The sequence below is a fragment of the Artibeus jamaicensis genome, unplaced genomic scaffold, assembly GCF_021234435.1.
Source record: "Artibeus jamaicensis isolate MK-2021 breed Jamaican fruit bat unplaced genomic scaffold, CSHL_Jam_final contig_525, whole genome shotgun sequence".
Classification (NCBI taxonomy): Eukaryota; Metazoa; Chordata; class Mammalia; order Chiroptera; family Phyllostomidae; genus Artibeus; species Artibeus jamaicensis.
The window spans coordinates 7,484,427-7,512,022 of NW_026521874.1; the positions used below are offsets into that span (position 1 = coordinate 7,484,427).

At 50.6% G+C, this 27,596-nt stretch overlaps 1 long non-coding RNA gene across 1 annotated transcript in view; it reads right to left on the minus strand.

Annotated features, from left to right (window-relative positions):
* Positions 1-2,512: 2,512 nt before the first annotated feature.
* The window catches only part of LOC128628103 (uncharacterized), a 140,038-nt gene continuing 114,954 nt past the window's right edge, over positions 2,513-27,596 (minus strand). Inside the window, exon 3 of the long non-coding RNA XR_008392437.1 lies at positions 2,513-2,574. This is a non-coding gene — a long non-coding RNA (uncharacterized LOC128628103). The remainder of the gene's footprint in view (positions 2,575-27,596) is intronic.

The window sequence follows — 27,596 nt, forward strand, 5'->3', positions numbered from 1 at the left end:
TGTTCAGTCTTTATCAGATAGATGGTGTACGTGAGGGCCATTCTTTAAAAATAAAGATATACCAAGCACATATAATTTATCTATTAACAAAATTATTAATATTCTCTGGAGCATAAATTGCCAAGCTGACTAACAGGAAAAAAAGAAGTGGGAGAAGGGCCAGAGGGGAACAAGGGTCATGGCTAACAACAGCCAAAAACCTTATCTGCATGGAAGACGCGGAGGCTGAGTTGAGCGTCAGCCTGGAATGGGGAAGAAATGGGTCATCCCAACGCCACACACGACACTTCGCTCCAGAAGACAGGCAGTGGGGAGCTGCTTCCAGCTCCACTCTCTGCGGCCTGCAGGACCTCGGTAATAGGAACCTGCGCCCAAACCAGCACCAAAAACAAAGCTATAGATGAGTCACACCTGGAATCAGAAATGTCCGAGTCCTCACTAATTAATTCAAATAGTATGTGAAAACGGTGATTTGCTGTGTCCAGGGGTGGGGAGTTATGCTAGGAATAGAATATAAAATAGCTTGTCTAACAAAGTGGAAATGTATATCATGATCTCATAGATTCATAAAAGGCATAAAAAAACCAACACCCATTCAGCAAAATCCTTTCAGAAAACTTGAAACGAAAGAAGAGCTGTTTTTTTTTTTAAACATACCCATGATTATCTATCTCAAAACCACATCCACAGTAATAGATAATGGTGACTTCCTACAAGCATTTTTATTGGACTCCAAATAAGAGAATGATGGTCCCTATCACCATTAACATTTAACATTTTCCCTGGAAGGTTTCAGCAACGTAAGATTCATAAAACAGAAATAAATAGTCGTGAAAAGGAGGAAAAAATGGCATTTGCAGATGATACAGTATTCTACTTTGAAAACACAAAGAAAACCACTGAAAATGTCAAAACCCAATCAAGAGTCCAGTTTCGTTGCCTGGATACCAAATAAAACACTCACAAATCAATAGCCTCTTAAACAGCAACAAACAGTGGTTAGAGAAATACAAAGAATTCTGCCAAAATGGCACCAATTTTCATAAAATGCCTAAAAAAGAAAAACTTAATACAAAATGTACAATACCCGCCCGCAGGTGGAAAACTACTAAATATTCCTGAGGCGCATATAAACAGATTTCATTAAATGAGAGTATTCAGCGAGATGTGAAGATCTGTTCCCTCCCAATTACTGAAGTTTCAATTCTAAAACAAAACACCAGTGATTATTTTTGTGAAATGCAAATTAGGGGAAAGAGCCTGCCCTAGAAGTTTGTTTTCAAGTATGCCGGGATGACTAAGCACACGAGATCGGCCAACGATTTTCTTCCAAGGCTGAACGTGCTCATCTTTTCAGAAAACAATGTTACTTAACAACAGTAATCGAGCTGCAGGCCTTGGCAGAAGAGGGAACAGAATGAGCTTGAAGGAACAGAAGTGCGGCACAGGAGCAGACCTTACTGGAGGATTTAGACCTTTATCAGGGGCAGCAGGCGGCAGGGCTAAGAAGGGCTGTTCACGCACAGGCACTGGGAGGACGGGGGAGGGAGTGGATGCTCATCAACGCGGAAGGCAGCCCTTGAGTGTGGTCCCGTCTCCAGTGACTTCCACTGAACCTTCCTGAAATCTCTCCATCTTTTCAGGGGTACAGGAAGGAAGATGAGAGGGAGAGAGAGAGAGAGGAAGGAGAGTGGAATCCTATGGGGGGTGACATCAGATGTCGTTTTCTTTGCCAGCCCCAAATCCCAGTCACCTGAAGCAGGCGATACTCAGGTTCCTAAAATTCCCTTCGATCCCTTCTCTTGTTCCTCTCGAGATCAGCTTGGTGCAACAAGAAGCAGCTTAGATAATGAATGACATGGTCAGCCAGCTGACTGTGTGTCTGTAGATGCCAGGCCAGCCCGACAGGAAAGGTGGTTCCACGTCAGAAGTGCCCCCACAGCCCTGAGTTCAACCCCCGCCCCTGCCACTTTGGAGCTGCGTGGCTTTGAGTGAGTCACACGGCCTCAGTTTCCTTAGCTACAAGGCGGGAGTGAGGATACCTAGCTCCTGGGACCATAATCAGGATTAACTCAGTGTCCATATCTCCTTCTTTGCCTCTCTCTGTCTCAGTTTCCCCGTCTGTAAGATGGACACATTACTTGCGCCTGCCTCATGGGATGGTTTTATAGGTAAATGGTCTCATCTGTGCGAAGGTCTTAGAAGACCCGGTGCTCCCTGTACGCTATCGATCTTTTATTATAGTCCAGTCCAGGCCTATTTAAATATTCTATAGATAATACCAATTATTAATGATCTATCCTGTTATTATTTAGTATTAATTATTACTTCTAACTGCTTTCTCTTTGGCCCGAACAGACCGATTTTCTTACTAATTTCTCCTTTGTCTGGTTGACAACCTTCAGATTCCTGGTGGCTGTCAATATACACAAAAGTTTCTTAGGGTTGCTCCAGAAACCTAGATCTCAAAATGCCATGTAAAGACGTGTTCAAGGGCTTACCAGCTTAGGTTTTCCAGCGTGTTCGGCACAAGACAGTGTGCGAGACCGGAGATTTCACGCAGCGAGCTCTGTTCTGTTTGGAAAGGAGAAGGGAGACCACATTAACTCGAGAGTCACGTACCCACAACCGTCACCTTCCCCCTCACCCCCCATCTCCTTTCCAATCCTCCTCCCAGCTAAAGACATGATCTGATCTTCAACTGAACTTGAGGCCACTGTCTTCCACACCACTAGTGCTAAAGAGAAAAAGGGATGACTTCCTACCCAAGCTCTCGGTGACTTGTACAGTTGACCCTTGAACTATGGGTCAACTGTGGGGCAGGGGGGGGGATAGGGGCACTGACCCCCTGTGCAGTAGCAAATCTGTGAGTTTTGGCTCCTCCCAAAACATAACTGCTAATAGCCTACTGTGGACCGGAAGCCTTACCAATAACATCAACACTCCAGTAACGCATATTATACACCGTATTCTTACGATGAAGTAAGCCAGAGAAGAGAAAATGTTATTGAGAAAATCACAAGGAAGAGGAAATCCACGTGGAGTACTGTAGGCATTTATTGAAAAACAGGTGCGTATAAGTGAACCTGCCCAGTTCAAACCTGTGTTGTTCAGGGGCCACCGGTATTTTCTAGGGCTCCTAGGAGTTGGCATCTTGCAGTCGTGTGAGAAGGAGGTAAGACGTAGCAGCCGAGGTGAAGTTTTGGATTTGGTTCATCCATGGGACCCTCTCCGTGAGAAACCTCACTGGCGGGCACTCGGTGTCCTGAGCAGCGGCTTCCAGCTGGCCCGCTGGCACCGTCCCCAGGCAGAACACCTTAGAGCCAGGCAAACAACTTCGTCCTCAGTTAGGGTGTTCGCCACGCATTGCCTCAGAAACACAATCAGAGAGATACCACAGGGCTTCTCTAAAGAAGTGGGGGGACGATCCCAGTGAGGGACTCGATGGTCCTTTTGTTTCCCTTTTCCCCCACTCCCCTGCAAAAAATCCTCTGGCAGTTGGACATTTCCATTTGATGGCTTCATTAATGCTTCTCTTCTTTGAGAAAAGGCTCCAGAGGATTGGGTATCAGGCAGTGAAAAGTCCAAGTTGCCAAAATGAACATGAGCTCTAGGTGCAGGGGAGGATGGGGAGGAAGGACCCAGGGAGCCCTGGAGAGCCCCCCAGGATGCGCAGGTCACTCCGGAGTCACGTTCCAGGCCAAAGTCAACGTGCAACTCAAGGCTCCAAAAACAACCCGAACACCTGGTCACATCTCAGAGAGGAAAGTGTGACAGGTCTGGAAAGAGGTGGCGTGCACACTGCAGGGAAGCTGACCTTCAAGGGACCTTGATCCAGTGCCCGTGGTGTGCAGGTGCTGCCTCCTTTCATCCTCACGATCTCTCCCTCTAATTTCCTCACCTGATGGATGGAACCCGCAAGTCCGCCTGCCCCACCTGGTTTCTCTGTTTTCATTGATGTTGACCTTGATGCAGAGCACAGCCACTTGCAACAAGAGCATGAGGGAGTGGCACGTATTCCACTGAAGATCCCATAGGGCAAAAGATCCCACTACGTAAAGCTTCCCACCAGACAAGGCCTCTCTCTAAAGTGGGCTTCTCCCTGCCCTTCCAGCAGTGGGATGTCCTCCTCATCTTCGGCCCATGTGGTCCCTTGCTTCTTTGTCCTTATTCCTGCATTTCTTATTATGGAGCCTCGAACGGCTCCTCCCTGTATTAGGGAGAGCACTTCATCCCTGCCCTGGACTCACCTTACATATTTCGCCCACCTCCACCCACCGCAGTAGCCAGCCAACTCTGCAGGACCAAGGAGTCCCCACCTCACCTTGATGGGATTGGCGGGGGTAGAGGGAGAGACCTGTCAATCTCAGCAAAACGAAACCCAAGAGACGAGAGGCGCTTTCCTTACTGTTAAAGAATAACACTTCCAAATCCAGACATTCTCGGGTCTTGAACTTCTAGATAAACTTGCCTCCCCCAGAGCCCTGTGGGGTTAAATAGCCGTTATGAGCTTGGAAAAGGAAGCTGAGAGGGAGGGGTATGGGATAAAGGCCCAAGAGCACTGAGTCACCAGGAGTAAAATATTTAAAGGGGGTTTGGAAGTTAACATGGCACCTAAAGAATAGAATTCCCTTTATTATACCCAAGAACACTGGGGTCGTGCTTTTTTTCTTGGGTACTTCCATGAGGGAGCGCTTAGTATCTCCTGAGACAAACTAGCCCCATTGCTGGACCGTTCTGAAAAGGTTTTCTTTCCATTGAGCGACACGTTCCACCTACATGTAACTTGGCATGCACAATTTCTGATTCTACCTCTGGATCCACCTGGAGAAAGTTAAATATACCTTAGGTTTCGTGTATTCCTAATACCAAGTGGAAGCCAGGTCATGCATTGGTTCATTCAGAAATTTCCCGACATCCACGCAAGGTACAGGTGCTCTTCGCCCCCATTTCGGAGACGGGAGAGCCGTCCGTCTGATGGGAGGAAAGTAAGGGAAGGCACCGGCCTAGTGAGTGTCAGGGGCTGAGTGTCAACTTAGGACACTGACCTTTAGTTCTCAAGGAGAAAGGCAGATTAAGTGGGTTCTCGGTCCATTACTGTAACTAGGCTTTGTCTACTTTCTTAGCTCTTCCTGATGTCGAAAAAACCAATCCACTGACTTCTGGGGATGACCCCACAGCTGGGGGGGGGCAAGAACGAGGGCTTCTGTGTCAAGACCAACAGAAGACGGAAGAAGACTGTCAGTCTGTGAGCCTTGAATATCATCACTTACACGTGGGTGTAGAATCTTCTCCCCTGCTCAAGGCAAGTGGAAGGTACTTAACCTTGAGACTGATGACTATTTTAAGACCATGGGTATTATTTTCCCCTAGACTAGGGGCTTTTAATGTTAGAACCATGGACTGAACCTCGAAGTTAAATGGGCCTTTGAGACGGGGAAAGTGCCTGTAAAATGTTGTATGAATGCTCAATTATATGTCTTCATATTTCCACATTCTCATGGGTCAGACGGCTTTACATCACTTCTGTGACGGCGGCACAGCGGGTAGAATAAAGTGAACCCAGAGTTTGCAGGCGCAGCCCTTGATCTCAGAGCTGGGTCGGCCACTCGCTGCTTGAACAACCAGTTATAAGCCTCTTCCTGTCTGTGGGAGACCGATGTCAGCCAGGACCTGCTAAAACGCACTGGACCCCGGCTGGTGTAGCTCAGTGGACTGAGTGCGGGCCTGCAAGCCAAAAGATTTCCGTTCGAGTCCCAGTCAGGGTACATGCCTGGGTTGCAGGCCTGTTCCCAGCAGAGGATGCACAAGAGGCAACCATACACTGATATTTCTCTCCCTTTCTCCTTCCCTTCCCCTCTAAAGATAAATAAATAAAATCTTTAAAAAAGTAAAATAAAAATTTTTTAAAAAACGCACTGGATTAGATACTCTTTGCAGAGTCGGTGAAGGGCTCTTTCCTGCCGTCTGTCACCAGGCTCCTTGTACCTCCTCCCCACCCCCAAGAAGGGGACTAGATTACACACGTGTCCTCGACGTGCCTGCGACCCCGTGGTCATGCCATCGGAGTAGAGAGGGGCCCAGACAGTCCTCTCGCTCCGGGACTTAGGATGGAACTCAGAGACGCTGGCCGGTCCCTGCTGGTTGGTTAAACTGAGCTGATGGAGACGCGAGCACTGTGGGTCGGCCACGCTCAGCCCGGTGGACGTGGATCAGCCAACGCGTGGCCGGTGCGAGGAGTGTGGGGGGCGAGAACAACTGTGAGGAGAGGATGGGAGAGAAAACACGGGTGTTTCCGTGTACTAGAAATCGTCTGGAAAGATCACACAGCAAAATGACAAAAGTTACTCTGGCTGGTGAGATTATGCTTTCTATTCTCTGTATTGCCTGCCTTTTTTTTTTTTTTTTTTTTTTTTTTTTTAACGGCGGGCACATATTAGTTTTACAATCAGCCAAAAGGATGAGTCGATTTCCATTTGGGGAAAATTTCCTTGACGAGGAATGCGTCTCGGGAGAGCACAGTTCTCCCCACGCGAGGCCCGAGGCAGGGGCGGCAGCGGGGCTCGGCCTCTGCAGTCAACATCTCCAGACCACACGAAACCCAATCTTCTCATTTGGGGTTATTTGCTTTCCGGACGGCAGGGCTGTGATGGATCCCAGATTCCGCACTCGTGGCATCTCAATCAGCTGTGTTTAGAGGCCGCTGTGACACAAGATTATGACGTTTTGATGGGATTAGGACATAACTTTGCTTTAATCTATAAAGCCCTGTATGCTTTGGGATCTGATTACCCAGGCAATTCGCTTCCTCGGCCCTAGCAATTAAGATTAGCCAGAATGCTCCTGTTAATGGTCCCCATATTGAAAGTTCAGGAAATCAGAAATGGGTGGTTTTGTTTTGTGTTTTTTTTTTCCCCCTAGTTTTGTTCCTCCTATTCCTTTTCTGCTGAAGGCCCTGGCTCTCTCTGTGGCTCTCGTGTTCTGGACAGCTGTGTTTCCGTCCTTTGCTTCCTGGAGAAGCGTCTCTCCGATGACTCCTCCTTCTTATTCAATCCAAGAAGGTTTGCTTTTGTTTAATTTTATCAGTTAGGCTGTGCCTGGGACCACCATTCCCAGCAGCCACAAGTGGACTGTTAAATCTGTTCACGAAAGGATAGCATTTAGACTTCCAAAGACTCTAATGAAACTCCTTCGGCCTAAAGGACGCCTGGTCGGTCCAACGTAACCGCATTGGCTCCGAGTCCCATTTTCCAGAAAGATCTGTTCCCAGAATCCTTCAGCTGCAGGAATTTATGGCTTGTGGTCACAACATTGTTAAATTCACTCATGCTTGCAGTTCCACTAAAATACAGTTGCATGGACGTGGTACAAAAAACCAGCAAAGGTTATTGGAAGAGACGGATTTAATCTGCCCTCATTTAAGTTGTGTGAGAAGCAGTAGATAACATAACAGATCATTATACGGAATATTCTGGTTTGTGCTTCCCGCCCACATCCGCACCCCGCCTTCTACCTGGAAGGCTCACCTATATGGTTAGCATCAATGGACCCCATGCCTTTGGGATCCCAGCTGGGTCTGACCAATGGGAAGCGTTCTCAAGAGACATGAAGGGTGAGAAAAAGGGGTTGGGGTTATTTACACCTCAGTCCTCTCATGCTGGGCCTAGGTTGGGCAATGACTCACTTCCTCTACAAAGGTCACAGCTAACGTCTGGAAGCTATATCTCTTCACATTCCAGCAATTTCTCCACCTCCACACTTACATTTTTGGTGACACTCAGGCCATTGCCAATCTCAGGGTGTCTGACTAGCGTATTGGTGGCCTACACTTTTATAAATGGTCCCTCAATTACATTTGCTTTCATTCCTCCTCAAGCAGACATTCTCTTGGTGGCAGGGAGCCTGGCCAATGTCAGCACTGTGGTCAACAGCTGGGTTTCTGGAGTCGGGAAACCTTCAAGCCCAGGGGTTCCACCCCTTCCTAGGAACATGTGCTTAGTGGGTGATTTTGCCCCCCTGAAACTTAGTTGTCTCACCTACAAAATGAGCACATGAATAACACCGAGCTCGTAGGGCTGTTAGGGTGAATGCATCCATTTGAAGTAAGACAGTATGTGTGGCACATAGTAATCACTCAATAAACATCGGGTTCCTTCCCACGCCCAACACTGACTTCTTATTAGGACTGACATCCACCATTTTTAAGTTTCCTTTTTCTCTTCTCCGAGCCCATTCTTCTGACATGTTATGACATGCTGGCATCGCTGAGTAGCACAGGATAAAAAATAAGGTAAAAAAGAAAGAGCGACTCAGGAGCCAGATGGACCAGCTGGGCTATCAACTCCCCCGTCGCCTCTGCTTCCCTTGTCAGGATAAACCCAGGACCTGGTGAAACAACAGTAACTTCTAGTTGTTACACTGCCCGCCCAGAACTGGGCCAGTCGTTCCTTCTCGGGGCCCCCACAGCCTCACCACACCGCCTTACCCAGCACTTATTACAGTGGGTAGTGGTGTCTATTTTTTGGTTCCAACCTATTTCCCTCACTGCACTTTAAGATAAAGTGTGGCCGGAAACCTGTGCTCTCCTGAAAGCCCTGACGTGCAGGCAAAGGCTCAGCGAGCAAATGAAGAAAATGGGTGAATGAATGAATGAGGGTAGGAGATACTGTGGATCTAAGGATGGGTGATACAGGAAGAAGATGAGAGAATATTCCAGGCAAAACACATACAAACGGGTGGGAGAAGAAGTATGTAAATTCTTGACCAGAATAGAAATCTTAAAAAAGATTTTATTCATTTATTTTTAGACAAGAGGGGAAGGGAGGGGGAGAAAGTGAATGTGGGGTTGCCTCTCTCGTACCCCTCACTGGGGAACCTGGCCTGCAACCCAGGCATGTGCCCTGACTAGGAATTGAACCAGTGACCCTTTGGTTTGCAGGCCGGCGCTCAATCCACGGAGCCACACCAGCCAGGGCCAGAATAGAGATTTTTGAAGTGGAGAGTAATGGGGCTGGAGAGCGTATTGGTGAAGGCAATGCTAGTTGTTGTAACAGGCAGCTTAGCCCTGAGAGATGATTCTGGAGTTAGGTTTCTTCCACCCTGTGGCTCTCCCACATTCTGAGGTCACCCGGAAGTGAAGACTCCACGTGGCTGCAGAGAGAATTGTATATGCGCAGCGTTTATGGGCCACCGGTAGTCCACCTGCAACCAGCTGGCTGGGAGTAAGTTGCATGACCCCACCTATCAGCAGGGAAGCTGGGAAATGTAGTCTCAGCGGGTGAGCAGGGGGGAGGAAATGAATCTGGAGATGAGCCGGCCAGACTCTGGCACAGATCGGTAGGTTGGGAAGAGACGCCGGGCAGCCCGAAGCGCCAGATGTAGATCTGTCCTGCGGCTGGGTCTCGTCAAACGAGCCCGCTGCTACTACTGAATGGGGACATTCAGAGACGGAAGGCGATCCATGAAAACGTGACCACATGTTGACAGACTGCCAGGAAAGGCCCAGAGCGGGTTCTGGGGAGACCCTCCGCTTGCGGAGGCTGTTGTCTCTGTCGCATAAACCTCAGCACCAGAAAGTGGCTTTCTCCAAAGCCACGCATCTCCAGTTTTCAGTGATTATTGGTCCTTGGACACACACACACACACCCCTCTTCCCCTGCAGTACACCATATAAGAAAGGAAAGGGGTGTAAAGAAGAGGCAGAAAAATCCTGTTTTTAAAGGACACTGGGAATTCACAGTGTTGGGGGGTTTCTCGTTGCCTCTTCTCGGTTTAGCGCTCATCCCGGTTCCCCAGGCCTGAGGGCTTCCCAGGACTTGGGGCCTGTGGCACTACAATCAGGAAAGTCGCAGACAAACTGGGACATCCTGGACACCGTAGCTCTGGCCCCACAGAAACACAGGTTCAACTCCTGGCTCCACGGCTTAATAAACGTGTGACTCGGGAACAGTCCCTTAATCTCTGTGAGCTTCAGGTTTATCATCTTTAATACGAGAACAATGACATGGCTGAGCCCTGGGGGTGATGGGACGACTGAATGAGATGATTCTTGAAAAGCACTTAGCAGCCTATCGGGTGCGTAGGACTCACTCAGTCATGCGGAACGGGGTTCTCTTCCTCGATTTCAATGACAGTTGTTTCCAACAGAGCCCCGGAGACGGGTGAGGCTGTTCCTGGGGGGAAATGGAGGCAGGAGCTCACGCTGAGGACACAGAAGCCTCATTCTGCACCTGGGTCCTGTGGGCAAGGCCGGCCAGGTGGCACTCAGATGCACAGGGCAGGCCAGGCTGCATCCAGCTCTGAGGCTGTTCAGCCGGGAGACCAGGGCACACAGGGCTCGGATGACGGGCCAGGGAGGCCACCGGCCCGGGAGCTTCTGATCCCCAACTCTCGCCACCAAGAAAAGAAAGGCGGGGGGTGAGGGTGATGTGAGAAGGTGGCCCTGAGGAGCGTTTTATTCCAGGACTTTCAAAGTTCACCCTTTCCTCTTACAGGAACCAAGCTTTTAATAAGCAGAGCCAGGGAGTGAAGGAGAAATAAACCAGACGAGCAAACCGTCCCCTTTAAACCGGTCACGTTGTGTTCAGAAGGAGGCTTTGAAACTGTGCATGTGTAACCACAGCAGAGAGCCTTTGGGCCCCTCTGCTCCCACCCGAGGCTGCGCTGGAAAAAAGAGAAGAAATGAGAGGGAGGAAGAAAAGGGAGAAGTTTAATAAACAGAAGGCACTAGGCGAGATCGGGTGAAGACGAGAGAGGAAAGAAAATCATTTCCCTGCACACGCAGAGGAAATAGAAATGAGCTGACCACAGACCCCCATCTCAGGGAAATTTATGGTCTTCTTGAGGTTGCTGGGGAGGCTGAAGGTGCAGTGTTTTTGTTGTTGTTGTTGTTTTTGAGCAGCGCTCTGTACCTTCGTTACTGTGCATTATCCTATCTAATCCTTATAATCAACTCCCTGCTCAGAGAGGTTAAGCAGCTAAGCAAGAACACACAGCAGGTGAGCAGCAAGATTTGGACCAAGTCTGGAATTCTTCACACTGTTGGAAATGTGACAACCGCTTAGCTCCCCAGCACACTATGAAGGCAAAAGGGAAGGGGGAGACCACGAACAGAATGGGAATACCGGGGAGGAGTAAGAACGGAATGGACAACCGAAAGCAAGGTTTCTCAGCCTCAGCACTGCGGATACTGCCTCTGGTGAGGTCTCCTGGTGGAGGGCTGGCCTGGGCACTCTGGGAAGTTAAGTTGCACCTTTGGCCTCTTTCCACTGGATACCAGCAGTGTCCCCCCCCCTTCCCCAGTCATGACAGCCAACCAAAAATGTCTCCAGACACTGCCAAATACCTGCTGGGAGCAAAGTCACCCTCTGCCGAGCACCATAATGGAGAGGAAGGTACAAAAAATAGTCAGCACTATAAACCGAGAGCAACCCAACGCACTGCAGGAGACGTTTCATCTCCTTGAGCCTCATTTAATATCTCATGCCGTCCCCAGAAGAACCTGCTGGGGTGGGTGCTATTTACGGGGGAGGGGTCTAAGACTCAGAAAGCTTAAGTGATGAGCCCAAGTCCCTACAGCTAGGAAAAGACGGAGCTGAGATTGGAACTCAAGCTTTCCTGCTCCTTTCGCCAACACTGTTCAGGGACGGAAACAAAAGATGGGACTTGGATGAACGAAACCGACAGCATCACAACTCCAGGTTGTAATAAAGATGCAGGCAATTCGGGGGCAGGTCCCCCGAGAGGCTTGAAGGTGTGGCACCCTCACCAGGACAAAAACCTCTTTTAACTGCAGCCCCCAAGTCCTCCCTCCTCCCTCTAAGCCGTCGCTTCCTGTGAGAGGGCCCAGCTCGTGAGTCTACCCCGTCTCCCTCTCTCTCTCTCTCACATCTCATAAGGAGAGACAATATATTCCAAATGCTCGGTGATTTATGGGGAAAAGTCACTTCCCCTGACCAAGCATCTCTCTTCGCAGGGACCCATATGTTGGGGAGCGTCCATCCCAGAAATGACCCACATTCATTTTCTGCCAGGAGCCAATGGCCTGGGGAATTCAAGAAATGCCCCTAAATTACAAACGAATGGGGGGGGGGACCTTCCTCCAGGAACCTTTTCCCAAGCCTGAGCCTCGCTATAAATCACCCTCCCAACATCACACACCGCCGTAAACCACAGATGTGCGGGGGACAGCAAGGTGAGCATCTGCCAGTAAGAGAAAACGCAAGGTTGACCAAGAACTTGGAAGGGATGGTCGTGTGAGGGACTCATCCTGACCACCGCCCCACCCCCCAGTCCCCATAGCCTTGGGCTTGACATTTCATGGCCTATACCTTTAGAGCAGGAAGCAAATTTCTCCTAAGGATTTTTTTTTTCTGTAATCACCCCCCTCCTCCCCTCCTTCCCATCCCCTGTGAAATAGCATAGCATTTGTTCTTAATCTTTTAGGGGGTGAAGGTTCCCTTTGAAAATCTGATGAAAGCTACAGGCTCCTCCCTTCATTAAATAAATGACTGTTTACTTGTGCTAAAGGCTTAGAAAATGGTTAAGACTGGTTTATGGTAGTTTTTCTAGAAAGATAAAGGGCTCTTTCCTCCTGTCATATAAAAAAATCCCTGCTTTCTTAAATGTATTGATTTTTTTTGAACTTTTACTGACATATACATAAGAGAAGAGTGCACAAATCATAAATGTTCAGCTTAATGTATTTTCACAAACTGAACAAACCGGTGTAACCTGTGGCCAGATAGAGAGAGAGAGAGAGAGAGCAAGCATTCACGGCTGCATCTGGGAGCTTCTTCATGTTCCCGGAGGCCTCCATCTCTCACCAAGGCTGGCCACGAACTTGACTTAAAAGAGCATGGACTTGCTTGCCAGGCTGTTCTTGGGACCGAGGGAATCCCTGTGCGCAGCTCCTGGCTGTGGCTGATTTCACTCAGTGTTTCACCGGTGAGCTTCACCGACCTGTGGCGTCAGCGCTGGTTTGGTTTGTTCTCATTAGCATGTCGTTCTGCATCATTGCCTAAGTATGTAGAACGCATCTCCATCCTACTCCTGAGAGGCAGCGGGGACGTCTGCACTTTAATAAAATTCTCCCGAAATCCTATTCTTCAGAGCTGTCATTTTAACCTGCCCGATCTCTGTGTGTTTCACCTCCTAACTTAGGATGGGAGTGCATAATAGAGTCTGATTATAAAAAATAATTGAATGATTTGGGGAGCATCCTTTGAGCTTTCCCTTTCTTCCCTCTTGCGTACCAACGTGCGCACTTGCTGTTGCTGGTTTGCCGATGGCTGTGGCAGACACTCACTCCCTCTGCATCTTATACACGGATGTACGCAGTGTGCAGTGATGTGCTTTTAAATTGTTTTTCACATGGCTGCAATTGCTGCGCAATTTTTCTTTCTTTTTTTTTTTGCTTTATCAATATGTCCCAGAGACCCTTCCATACATCATTGCTTTAAACTGCTGAATACCCTTGCACCGGGTGGACACGCCATGACTGATTGAACCGGCCTCCCTACCGGGGCCATTCAGGCCATCTCCAGTTTTCTGCTCTTGCAAATAGGGCGGCAATGACCACCCTTTCAGGTGCGTCTTTATGAGCATTTGCAAGTTGTTTCTCCAGAGAGAAGTGAAGGAGTGGAATGGCTGGGTGTACGCTTTTGCCCGTAAGTGGTTTTTACGAGGTCAGATGGATTGGCCGAGCCACCGTAAATTCTGGGTAGAGCTCGCAGTATATACGTGGAGGCATTTGGTGGAACGATCAGAATGTACTCGGATTTTCAAAGACAAGGTAGAGGCTTGGGGTTGAAGAGAAGGGAAGAGGAATTTTGTTTGGACTCCACTTAGCAAGAGTTTCCCAGCAATTCCATGGAGAGAAGAATCTATGGCCACCCACGCTAGGGCTGGTGGGAAATGGGGGTATGAGACGCGAGGGACGGCCCTTAGGGGACGACCCTATCGTTATGGTAATAGCGCAGCAAACACTAGCTGAGCACTTACTACGCACCAAGCCCGAGGACTGCCTCCGCGCACTCTCACTGCAGTCCTGTGGGCACCACACTATCTTCTGATCTCATTTTCCCTCCGAACAACCTGAGGTTCAGACAAAGCCCCTCACCCAGAGCCGCTCCTACACAAATTACTAGGAGATTCTACCACGGAGCAAGCTTGCCGTGGCTTTGGCCAACAGAAAGCTCACTGGCTAGTGGTAGAAACAAAACAAACCACCAGGCAAGCTCCAGCTGAATGCTGGAGTGAGGACAGTGGGCGCCTCCGACTATTCACAAAGGCTGCAAAAGAAGGGTAACTCAGCAAGCGAACCCTGGGACCCAAACTCAGCCGTCCGAAGATGGGACCTCCCGGCCTCTCTGGTCCCTCCGCACCAAAGGCTGCCCCGGTAGCCAGGTAAAGGTGACTCATGAAGCTAGCAAACGGTAGCAGTGCATCAATCCTCACAACAGATTTTGGGGGAAACTGAGGCTCAGAGAGGAGAAGGGACTTGTGCCAAGGCCACCGCTAATACGGACTGGGACTTGACCCGGGCTCTCGGTGTGGAGCCCGGCGCCCCAGAGGCACAGCCTGGCCTCCCACCCTTCAGAATGTCCCACGTTCCCCAGGGACAGATATTCCGGGGCCAGGCCGGGCCGGATGGGTGCTGGCGGCCGGGAGGGCTGAGAGCTCTTTTGGTTCAAGCCCCAGCTTCCAGGCCCTTTGCTTAACAATTAGAAATATCAAGTCACTGCCCGTTGTCCCCCATGTTGGACTGATGGACCACAACTTTCTTTTTCTGGATGGATGTCTCCTGACTTTCTGGTGCGGGAACAATTGATGATTACCCTTTTTCATTTTTTGTTCCCTCTATTTTTGAGTCTGCTCTCCAGGCACTTGCTGACACTGCGCATACATTACGGGCCTCGTTCTGCAGAGGCCTGACGAACCCGCCAGGGGCAGAAGATTCAACCCTTCCACACGGCACAGATCAAGGCGGGCTCAGACTGGGTGCTCCGAGACCCAGGTGGGGGTGGGGGCACCCTTTCATTCTGCCCTTTGGAGACCCCGAGACTAAACAGTTTAGGCCACATCTTGAAGAAAATTGCTTTATCCTTTCACCTTTAAGTGGATTCAGGCGCAATCAGTTGACTCGGGAGCGCGTGGAGGTCAGCACACACACGCCAGGATGCGGGTTTACGAGCAGAGTCACGGGAGGAGGGGCGTGTGAGGGAAGAAAATCAAGGAAGATGTAAAAGCTAGGGCGGTCGGTTTGTAACCTCTAACATCTGGTGCCAAACAGGAGTACACCAGGGGAAGCTGTGGGGCCGGGGGTGGGGGAGGGCACAGGAGAGGCGGTCACAGGGGAGGAGGCTTTCAAAGATCGTAACTGTGACAAGCAAGGCAGACAGGCCCTCTCAGATGTCACGAGAGGAAGTGGAGGGGGGCGGAAAGAGGAAGAGAGAGGGAGGAAGAGGTCAGGCCTTCCATCCCCAGAGCGAAGGGACACTCAAACGCTTGCAGATGGAATGCAAAGGACAGCGGAGAGCCAATTCTGCCTGGCTGCCCGAGGAACACAGCGCAGCTCAGACGGGTCCTGCTCATGCGAGGGCAGCCTGCGGAAGAAAGGGAAGCTCACAAGGCTCCCTGGACCCGGAGCATCCCCACCCCAGCAGGCGGGCGGGGAGGGGTCCTGAAAGCAGAGGATCTCTCCCGACCCAAGTTCCTAGCCTGAGTGAGCCCCATGGACCCCGTGTGGCCGAGACTCCAGGACTGCTTCCTCCTCCATGCGGCCCGGCCCAGCGGCGCTGTGAGAGCACGGAAGGCGCCCCGCTGCTCCGGCCTGTGTGCCGTGTGCGAGGCGGGCGCCAACCCAGAAAGCCAGCTTCGGAACGCCTGTTACGTGGCGATGCACAAGCGGGCAGAGACTTCCCGAGTCTCAGTCCTGACCATGGAGTCTGCCCTCCCAGGACAAGGGTCGGGAGCTGTGCCCACCCTGGACTCTGTGGCCACATGTCCTTTCTTCTTTCGGCCTTTTCAGGAGGCTTAAAAAGCCTCTGAGATGCTGAAGAGCCCAAAGACTGGGCTGACGAAGACGTCGGCTCGCAACAGATTGAACACTGGAGATTTTTAATTTGGGTATATTTTGGACTCTCTAGGCAGGTAGCTGTTTTTCAGGTTTTTCAGGTTTGGGGCAGCCACCCACCTGGACATCAAGGGAAGGGCATGTCCACCTTTCCACTCTACCGGGCTCGGCAAATGGACTTGTCTTTATGCCTGTCCACTCACGCTCACAAGACAGCGGCCACAGCTCCAGGCATCACGACCTCATCCAAAGGCAGAAAGTGTGGAAGTGAGGGGAGGCCTTGTTCTGGAACCACTTTCTCTTTGGATCAATAAAGATTCAATGATTCCAGAGTGGTCGTGGTCTCCATGCAAGTCACGTTGATTAGAATTGGGTCCAATGCGCCATAGGCCAAAACACGAGGACATGGATTTGTAGGGAAGAAGGGAGATGCCTGCGGGGTGGGTAACCCTAGTGTCCGTCTGATCGCCTGCCACCGATTCCTTTGCTCTGGTGTCCTAGCCCACTCCAGCACCCGAGGCAGACACCGTGGTCTGCATCACACGATAGTCAAGCCGCTCCTGCCCCTCCTTCTCCCTCACTCCCTCCTTCCCGAGTCCTGCCCTGTATGCTCCTCTGTGAGCCTCTGCAGTCCCACCTTCAACGCCAGGCACGCAGTAGGTACTCAATAAACGCCAAAATTCAGTTTGCTGTCTCTACAATACCATAGTTCTGGGACCAACTTAGTTAACTAGAAACTAGCATTGGTGACTCAGCTTTCTGGACTATCGGCTTGACTTAGGGACAGAGGAGCGGTTAAATGACCAGACTCCTCTTAGAGCATCTTAGAGCCGGATTCAAATTCCCACCCCTCTGTACCTTAGCCCTCGTGGCCTTGGGCCACCTGCTGAAGCACTCGGAGCCTCGGTTTTCTCGCCTGTGAAACGGAGATGATGACAGTTCAGACCCCACCGGGCTGTTGTGCTGGTTCAGGATGGTAACACACGTGACCGCTCAGCGCAGTGTGTGGTGCGTGAGCACGATGAGCAAGGGCCTGCTGTAATCGCTACGATTTCCGCACGCTCAAGTCACTGTCCACGCCACTTGGACACCATCAGCTGGACCTGGCAGATGCCCCGGCAGGTCGGGGTCACCACTTGAATGACTTCCCTGACCTGGTTTTTTTTTAAAATGTAAATAAGAATCCCATACATTTGAGGTGTACTACACGACGTTAGGATATTACAGAGTAAAACAATCACTGTTGCCAAGGTAATGAACACGTCGACCTCATTTTTTTTTTACTTTTTGTGACAAGAGCACCTGAGGCCTCCTCTCAGCGAACACCCAGCACACAGAACAGCAGCGCTAACCCCGTCACCCCCCTGCGTGTGTGTGAGGTTTGCAGGCTTCCTCATCCTACGTGACTCCAACTCGGTGCCCTTGACTGTCATCGCCCCATCCTCCCCCTTCCCTTGCTAACCGTGTTCTACTCTGTGCTTCTATGTATTTGATTTTTTTTTTAATTTTTAGATTCCACATATTCATGAGATCACACAGTGTTTGTCTTTCTGGGTCTGGCTTATTTCATTTAGCATACCTTCCTCCAAGTTCATGCACGTTGTCACAAGGGGTGGGATCTCCTTTTTTAAGGATGAATGCCACCTTTTCTTTACCCACTCTTCCCTCCGCAGACTCCCAGAGACCCCGGCCATTGTGAACAATGCTGCATTGAAGCAGGGACTCTCTCTCTCTGAGACCTGCCCTCGGGACTCAGGGCAGGCACTCACTCTAGGAAAAAGCTACAGTCACTGGCTTCCCACTGCACAGGACGGAGGGGTCACACTTCAGTCCTCCCCAGTCCTGGGGGCACGCAGGGGCTCCGTGATGGAGGTCCAGCTCTACTGCTGTAGATGGAAATCGGGCAAGAGAGCTTTCGACAGCTTCTCTGATATTTATTTCTGGCTGGATCAAAGGTCCTGTCGGCAACCTGTCCTGACATCTTGATTCCTGTTTTTCTTAGCTAAAGTTTTTTTCCGGATGGTGTTCACTCCAAATAAGCTACTAAGAGGCCCCCTGGGAGTAACGGAGAGAGACAGAGAGAAAGAGAAAGATAGAGAGAGAGGGGGGCGGGCAGAAGCTGACGGGCAGAACTTCCTTGAGTCTCACTATAAATAAGTGCATGGGATTGTTCCAATCCCAATGCCCTGAGATCAGCCACTGTTCTCCATGGTGGGAAAAAGCCAGGCTGGCGGTTATTTCTGGATTCCCAGTGGGATTCTGACAGCTCTCAGGCACCCACTAAGCACTGGGTTAATAACATATGAACGTTAATAACATATAACAAATGTAATCAGAGGGAGTATAACCTCGTGGCCAAGCGCACAAGATCTGGAGTCAGGCATCATTTGAATGTCCGTTCTACTAGCTGTGCAACCCTGGGAAAGTGGCCTCACCTCTCTGTTCCCACATGTGTAAAACGAAGAGTCCCCACCTCTCCAAGTGGTTAGGAAAATGACAGAAGTCGGTGACTGCAAAGTACTTAGAACAGAGCCTGCCTACGTCAGCAAGTATCAGTGAATCACAGTTTTTGAACAGGCTTGGGGCATATGTTAATTGCATTCAATTCTCACGACGGCCTTTCACGTGGATGTTACTATTTATAGATGTTATTCATTTATAACCCCTTCTGCAAGAGAGGAGGTAGAGAGGACAGAGACTTGAACAACTTGGTTAGAGCCAATAAGTGGGGGGACCCCGGGTTCCTAGCCCCGTTGGCCTGACTGTTGACGGCAAGGCCTGTGTCCTTTGGGCCGTCTCACCTGGCTAAGCAGGACCAGCCATGCTGGTGAGAAGGACCAACAAGACGCCACCTGTGCACTGAGGCCCGCAGAGTGGGGCTCGCCTTGACTGCTTCGCTCTTCAGGGAGTTACCCCAACTGTGCAAATTAGGTGCTTGAAGCACCCCATGGCAAGGGCAGGTGAGCCACTCCCTCGCCCTTCACCCCCGTGTGCAGGTAAGCTCTGGGCCTGTGTCAGCGTGCAGGAGGTCAGGCCACCAGCCAAGCTTGCAGGTAGCACGAGGAGCAAGTGACTGCATCGTCAGTGAAAGTTTTGGACGACTCACCAGCTTTGGAGAACAATGCCTGTGAACTGGTTACACCGCCCTGGTTGGGACAAAGACGAGCACCCACTGTGGACACCCACGGCTCGGGGAGGGCCTCGAGCTGACACCTAGGAAGGCGTCCAAGCTCCTATGGGCTTCAGGAGCTCTGGTTTGTTTAAATGTCCCTTGATGAAAACACAGCCCAAAAAACACATTCACCCTTGGTACTTCATAATCCTTCCATTGTTCTCCTGCTTCAGTCAAAGCAGACACTTGGAAGATTTCTTTGAGAGTTTAAAATCTTCAGAGCCTCAGGGACCTCTCTGGGAACATCAAAGACATTTGTCAACACTGGACCTGGGACCATGAAGCGGCTTGGCTGCCTTCCTTACGCCCAGAAAAGGGCTTTGTTCCCTCTTTCCCTAATTTCTGACACGTGCGTGTTAACTCCGGTTCCCCCTTTTCCTCCTGAAGGCGCCCCGTGTTCCCATGGACACAGTGGCAGTGGACACTTCCCGAGACATTCCTATGAGCCAAGAACCGTGCTAAGCCCTTTCCACGGCTACATCCCCTTTACACTCACAACACGCCTGAGAGCGGGTACTTCTGGGGCACTGTGCCCACTTTACAGACCCGTACACCACGGCCCTGGCACACTGAAGTGCTTGCCCAGGGCAAACCCAGAACACAGGTGGGGGCCCTGGGTTTAAAACCAACCTCTGTCTCCCAAGCCCGTGATGCTGGTCTCCTCGCTGTCCTGTCTCTCATCGCTTGCCTCGGGTCTGTGTTTAAAATCACCTAACACCACGTATTACAATTCTCCCTCTTCCATGTCTGTTTCATTTGCTAACAGGAAAGTTAATCCTCACCACCATTTAATAATAAGTCAGGCACTAGGCTGCTGGATTTACACACATTTTCCCTAATCCTGCTGACAGCTCTGAAGAGCTGGGTCTCGGGCGTTCCATTATACAGATGAACAGGTTCGGAGACGTCAAGGGCCTGGCCCCCCGCCAAGGAGCTGGGGGGGGCTGGGGCCGCTTTGGGGAGTCAGCTTTGTTCTGTGCCTGAGTGACTCCTACTAGGCGCCAGCTTCTCAAGGGCCGGGCCAGCCGTTTATATTCTCGGCGCCCCTTAGTGCCTTGCTGTGAACTGGGTGAACTGGGGAGGAAAAAAGGGTAAACCACGGGGGTAAGCAGTCAGCTGGGTGTGCTACTCGGGGTGGACTTTAGCTCTGGGAATCAGAGCTAAAACAATGGGAATCAGATATGGGTTGGGTTTGGGTTTGTTTTTAATGGACCAACGAAGAAAGCTGGAAATAAGAGTGAGTTGTGCGCTAATCTCTCGAGGTGACAAGAGTCCCTACACGTATCTGTTGAGTGAATATACTTGTACACTCCACTGTGTTCCTGAGGACACCGCTCGGAGATTTAATGGGCATCTCAAACTCATGCCCGCAGCTGAACTCCCGGTCAGCCTGCCCTCAGAACCTCTCTGTCCATCCTCCCCGTCTCCGTAAATGCAAACTCTGCCTTCCCAGCTTCTGGAACCCTCGCGTCACCCTGGGCCCATCCCTCCCTTCACGTCCCACGTCAATGCAGCGGAAAACGCCACCTGCTCTCCTGTCAGAAGATCTCCTAAAACCTGACAACGTATCACCTGCACAGCCGCTGCTTCCTTGGTCCCGGCCACCGCCACCTCCCCTGTGACGTGACAACAGGCCCCTCGCTGACCTCTCTTCTTCCCCTCGGGTTCACTCTCTGCTCAGCAGCCAGAGGGATGCTCCGAAAACCACATCAGGACCACAGGTCACTCATCTGCTCGAGACTGTCTGGCGCGTTCCTAGCTCAGGGACTTTACGTGGCAGTTCCCTCTGCTTGGAATTCCCTGCAGAAACCTCTGGAAATCCACAGAGCTGGCTCCCCTATTCCACTCTTTTGGTATCTTCTCGGTGGGTCTTTTACGACTCCAGCTTTTGAAAAACAGAACCCTCCGCTTCCCTGGCACCCAGAGCTCTCCCTCTCCCTTAACCCACTTCATTTTCCCCCACAGCCATATTCTATGTGCCTCTGTAGCACACCTACTCGTATATACTAGCATAGAAGCTTTGCAAGGGCAGGAAATGCCTGCCCAAGGGAATGCTGAGCTCCCCAAACAACACCTGGCAAGGGGTAAATATTTGCTGAATGAGTGAATGAATGAAAGAATGAATGGCTAGAAGGATCTGGTTTCCTTTCCATTTTGAAATGTGTATGGAGTGGCCCAGAGGGACAACACTCTCTCCCCAGTCAGAGCCGTCCCACAGAACTTGCCGTGGTGACGGCAACACCCTACGTCTATGCCGTCCGACTCGGTAACCGCCAGCCCCCAGTGGCTGCTGGGCGCGTGAAATGTGACGGGGAACTGATAAGCTTTGCTTTTCTAAATTCACAGACTGTATTTTTCTGGAGCAATTACAGGTTTCGAGAAAAACTGAGCAGAAAATCCCAAGGAGGGACAGATGAGCATTTTCGGTTCGATTTCACTTTAGTTCATTTCGATGGCCATGCGTGGTTTGCCAAGCTACCATCTTGGGCAAGACAGACGTAGACCGAGACAGGCTCCTGACTTGCCCTCCCTGCCCCGGCCACGCAGGGGTTTCCTTGGAAGGGCTCACCAAACCCCCAGGGGCTGCTTCAGCCTCCGCAGCAGCCAAGTGTGCAGATGAGACCTTAGATGAGGAGGAAGCACACAGTGTGGCAAATCACTGAAGAGGTGCTAAGGGCAAGCAGAGGGGCCGCCTAGCCATCCTGGGTTCCGTGAGGCTGCTAAAGCATCGGCCCCTGGAGCCTCCTGCCTGTCTCGCCTCCCTGCCCCCACCCCTACCTGCACCCCTGCCAAGGGCTTTCACCTCTTTCCACTGTTCTTTCCTTCCCCTCCCCAGTCGCCCTCGGGGCCCAGATCTGTGCCTTCTGCCTCCCAGCCACCTCTGGCTGGGCGGAGGGCAACCTTGGGACCTGTTGCCCATCCTTCACTTCCTGAGCCCGTCTATCAGCTGCCTTTTCCTCTCCCCAGTGACCCGGAAAGCAAATCTCACCCCCAGATGCAACACAGATTTGTATTTTCTCAAGGGTGAAGTGAAAACAGAGGAGGCGGCATTGAGTCCAAAGAGGAAAGAAGTAAATAAACCTCGTCAACAAATAAATAGGGACGTTTCTAGGGAAGAGCAAAGAGACGCAGAGCTGCCTGTAATTAGCGGCCACCACAACCCAAAACAAAATGAGCCGCTGAGTCCTGGTAGCTTCGTTGCCATAGAAATAGGACCCGAGATGGGTCAGGCTGCCCTAAAGTGATTCCTTCCCCGCTGTGCCCACATCAGAGGGAGCCTCCCCCACTCCCTGGGTGGGGGGCGGCACCCGGGACCCCACCGCGTCTCCAAAGAGGGCAGGCCAGGGAGGAACACAGGCCAGTAGGGAAAATTTGGAAGTGTCCCAAGCCACACATTATGGCTTCGCGTGAGAAGACACAGCAGGAATTCAGCCCCGTGGAGCCTTGTGGACTTTCTCCAGCATGGAGGTGCACACTGGCCTTCCGTTTGTTTTCATTCTTCCTCCCCTAAATATTACAAATAAGGTACACACCGACACGGTTGGTCATGGCCACCGGTGGGGGATGGGGTGGGCAAAATGGGTGAAAGGGGTCCAAAGGTACAAAGCCCTGGGGACAGCACGGACAGCATGGTGACTGGCGTCAACCACCCGATTTGCGAGTTACTAAGAGAGTAGACCTCAAGAACTCATCACAAGAAAAAAACAGGAGTAACCGTGTGTGGTGATGGACGGTAACTCCACTCACGGAGGTGGTCATTTGGCAATACATACAAACCTTGAGTCATTAGGCAGTACACCTGAAACCAATAAAAACGTTACGTGAAATAATATCTCAATATTCTTTCATTTTAATAAAGGTGTAATGAAAAAGACGATAGAAAAGATAGGCAGCTGAGAAAAAGAAGTTTCGATCACATTGTTCTTATGGTTTTGCTTCGTGTTTTTGACTCATTTCAGACTAGAAGATAAACATGGCCACATGTTACTTGCATTTTGCAAAGCCGTCTCTATCCTTAGGATCCTGGCTGGAGACATGTAACAGAGAGAATTTAGCACAAGGAACTGTTAAGCAGAGGAGACTGGCGAGCATCAGACCATCTGTGCCATCTCCGGAAAGCCATTAGCTCATGGGCTATCACCCCCAAACTTACTCCCTCACCACCTTCTTTCCTCCGCCATTTAAATCATGTCACACCATCACCGATCAACCACAGTTTGGAAGCTTGAAGCGAGGCCTGGCAGAGTCGAGACCCAGACTTCTGAGGATGGGTACTGTCTGCCGGCGCCGGTATTTTTTAGGGAGTGCAGAAAGGCTGGTCCTGAATAGGAAAGTTACAACACGGATGCTGCAGCTGCCACTAAAATTAATCTCTGCTACATCGGGGACCCTGCTGATGACAGCAAGCGACAGGAAGGAGTAAGTCCCTTCGGCCTGGACCAGCCTTCCAGTCGCCTCTGCCACCCACCTGCTTGTAGGTCCCCTTTCTCAGGAGAATGGTTATCACACTGCAGCCTCAGCATCACAAAGCCAAGCCGGAAAGACGGCAGTGAAGCTGAGAGGTGACAGCTTAATGACCAGGCACCCTGTCATTACACGGTTGATACGGATGGACATTTAGGTGGTCTCAAATGCTTTGCTGCTATAAATTAGGCTTCGGAACCTCTGTGTGCATTTCAGGTGTGAAATATTCACCAATGTGAAATTAATCTGCTACATGGGTGTTTTTAGGGTTCTTGGTGCCTCTGGCCAAAGGTTTCCCTTTTTAAAGGCTGTCAATATTGGTCCGATCTATCACTAAGTGCTTCAAATCCAGATCAATCACTGTGAAATGACCTGCACCCACAGACACGGTCCCCCTCAATCTCCGAAACTCAGGGTCTCGGTCCCTCTCTCTGCTTATCACCAACTCACAGTAACCTTTTCTCTTCTCTGATAACAGAGTGACTCATTCATCTGCCACTCACATCATACTCTGTGGCCCTGCTGTTCTTGTTTCTCCAACCGGTCAGCAAGCATACTGGTTAAGAGAGACAGCCCTCCAGGGCCAGTTACCCACAGCCACGCTGGACTCTGACATTTACAAACCAAGGGACTGCAGGCAAGTAATGGAGTCACCCAAAGCCCACGTTCCCTTTTCAATACAACGGCAGTAATAACACTACACTTTGAGGGTTGCGAGGCTCACACATAACAATGCCAGGAGCCTGGGATGGGCATCGGCCCAGTGAATGACAGTTATTGCTGCTGTGAGTATTGATATTACTGTTACACAGTAAAGCTCATTGAGGGTAGGGACACCGTCTCAGAATAGTTTTTAAATCACTTCTCCCCTCTCAGCAATCTTTCATTAGGTTATAGGAAGCAGACACCCAGATGAGCTGGGCTAAGCAAAGGGGAGAGTATCATAAAAATCAGGAGAATCTCAATAAGCCCAATTTCAAGCAATAGAATCCAGTCCTGGGAGACCTTCAGTCTCTTTCTTGGGCCATGTATTGGCTCTTACCTACTATATGTCACCTTAATGTCTCTTCCCTTGGCCACCTACTGCCATCACGGGGCTCTGTCCCAACCTTGTGTGACTTTATAGTCTCTTTGTCCCGAGTCTCACGCCCCTTGAATTAATTTCTATTGGGTTGACCATGTCTATAGGCTGCTCTTGGTCCAATCGGAACGACGGAGTCACAAGCACACTGCTTCAGCCTGCTGCTTCGGAAAGGCTGGGACAATGGCGTGTGGGCTGGGCGGGTGCCGTAGGTATGTATGCCTGCTACTCTCCCACAGACCACAGTGCACAGGGCTTATGCACAGCAGGGACACAATCACTCTTTACTGATTAATATTCAGTGATGGTATTTCTCCCCTTAAGGCGGGTATTTCACCGCCTTAAAAAACTCATTGTCACGCCCCCTCCTGGTAGATGCTTTTTAAATCCCCCCTAGATATGCCCCCAAATGCAGAGAAGACCCCTCCAGATTGAAGAGGGGTCCCAGAGAAGCCTGCTCAAGTAGAAACTCCTCTTGAAGCCCAAGACTTGATCACAGAAGTTCTCGCGGCCTCTGGATCCTCCCTTCACAAGACAGAAAGCATTTCACTTGCTAGTGAGTATAATCGAACAGAAAAGATGTGCCGTCTGTCCTTTTCCTGCAAACCCCCACTCCCTGATAGCCCACGATGACTGCACTAGGCTGCCAGCTCCTCAGGGGCAGAGCCTGCATCTGCTCTGGCCACCGTGGCCCCTACTTTCTGGTATAAGCTTGAGCACATAGCTGACGCTTGATAAGTATTTCTTAAATGGAAAAATGAATGGACTAGTGGGAGAGTGAGCAGCTGAGTAAGTGGGTGGATGTGTAGGTTGGTGGATGGATGATCACATGGGTGGGTGGGTGGGTGGGTGGATACTTGAAGGATGAGCATTGCTTCTGCAAAGTGGTGAGTGAAAGTGTCACCTCATCGCCCTCTCATTTCTCAGGACAGCTTTTCATGTTCTCTGAGCTGAGAAAATGCCGTCTGCACCAAAGAACAGCTGGGACACTCACAGGCCACCTCCCAAAATATAACATCCTGGCAGAGGGGGCACTAAACTGGGACCCCATAGCATGGATTTCTACGGCTGGGCTTTACCCAGTTGTCTCCGAGGATGGCCCTCTGATTCCATAAACAGAAATCGCCATGATCACACACAGGCCGGGGAGGTCAACAGGAAAGCCAAGTGGCCAAGAGTAAGAGAGGCTTTTCACTGTCTACCTTTTTCCCAAATGCAAGAGGAAGAAAATGGGGAAGGAGGGTGACAGGGGAAGGAGCACAGAGCAGAGAAGGAAGAACGAGGAAGAGAGAAGACAGCTGCCGCCTTCCAAGGGCTTTCCAGATGCCATACGCGGCCCACATGTCTGTCATTTATTCCGCCAGGCAGACTTCTACGGTCCTGGGGAAACGGCAGTGAGAAACACTCCCACCTTCATGGGGCTTACGTTCTAGTGGAAAAAGCTACCTTGGCTCCATCAAGACTTGAGCTGGAATTGCTGGGGTTGAAGTGCAAACTGCCCACTACACATGGGAACAAACCACAGTATAGAAAAATTAAGCAACTCGGAGGAGAAAAAAAAGAGCGATGTGAACATGTAAATGAAGGGAACATGAGTTAATGTCCCATCTCTAAGTACAACAAGCCCGCTTCATGGCTCCCCCTACTTCCTCCAATAATTCACCTCCAGTAAACCTACCCTGTGATGTTCGGGGACTCCGTACCTTCAAAATGAATCCATATTATTTGGATTTATTATGGGGAGCGCTGGTTCGGCTCCCCAGGGAGCTGAAGAGCCTTCCTCTCATCACCATACACTGTTTTCAGCTGAAATAATCAGCGTTAGCAAATGACATGGAGATTTATTCTGCAGCCAGGCCTGCTCCCCATGCTAATGAAATCTTTATACAGTGTTAATTGCGTGCAGTAGTGAGGCAAAGCCCAAACTGTCCCGCCTGAGGGAGGTCGCAGCCACCCAGACAGAAGCTGGGATCAAAAGCCCCACTTCCACCGCAGCCCCGAGCTCCCCAGATGGGTGCAGAATGTTCTCACTCTCTCCGGGACTCACACTGCAAACTCTCCCTCCATTTCGGCAGATGCACCCGCGTCTCCCTCTCTCTGCATCCAGCCTGTCCTCAGATTCGGCCCATCCTACCTCCAAAATATTTCTTGAAACTGTTCACTTCTCCACAAATCAGCCTTCCACTCCTGGTCTGAACTACCATAGCATGCTACCTAACCATCCCTATCTACCTGGGGATTCTGGAAAACAGATTTCTGGAATTTTCATTGACACTCTCACCCCCACACACAGAGTCTCCAGGATAAGTACCAGATCTGCCCCACAGTCCCCGGGCCTGCAGGACAAGGCCTGGGCTCATCTTCCCACCTTGCTTCCCAGCCACCCCCCCCTCATGTCTGTGCCAGCCCCACTGGCTTGCTTGTCTTTCCTCTGGTGCTGAAACTCTGCACCCTTCACATACAGGGTTCTCTCTGCCTGGCATCAATCCCTGCTGCCTCTTTGTATCAGTTAGCTGTTGCTGCATAACAAATGACCACAGATTTAGTGACTTGAAACGAAATGCATTTACTATCTCAACAGTCTCTGTGGGTCAGGAGTCTGGGCCTGGCTTTAGTGGGTCCTCCGCTCTGGGTCTCTCTCGAGGCTGCAAGCTGAGAGATGCGAGGAAATCTCCCACTGTCCTGCTCTGTGCCACCTGCCTGGGACTCATCCCTTTGTCCAGCATCTCCACATGGCAGAAGCTCCCTCCTGTTGTCACTGGGCAGCCACCTTGGTCATCAGATTGACTGCCATGCTTGTGTTC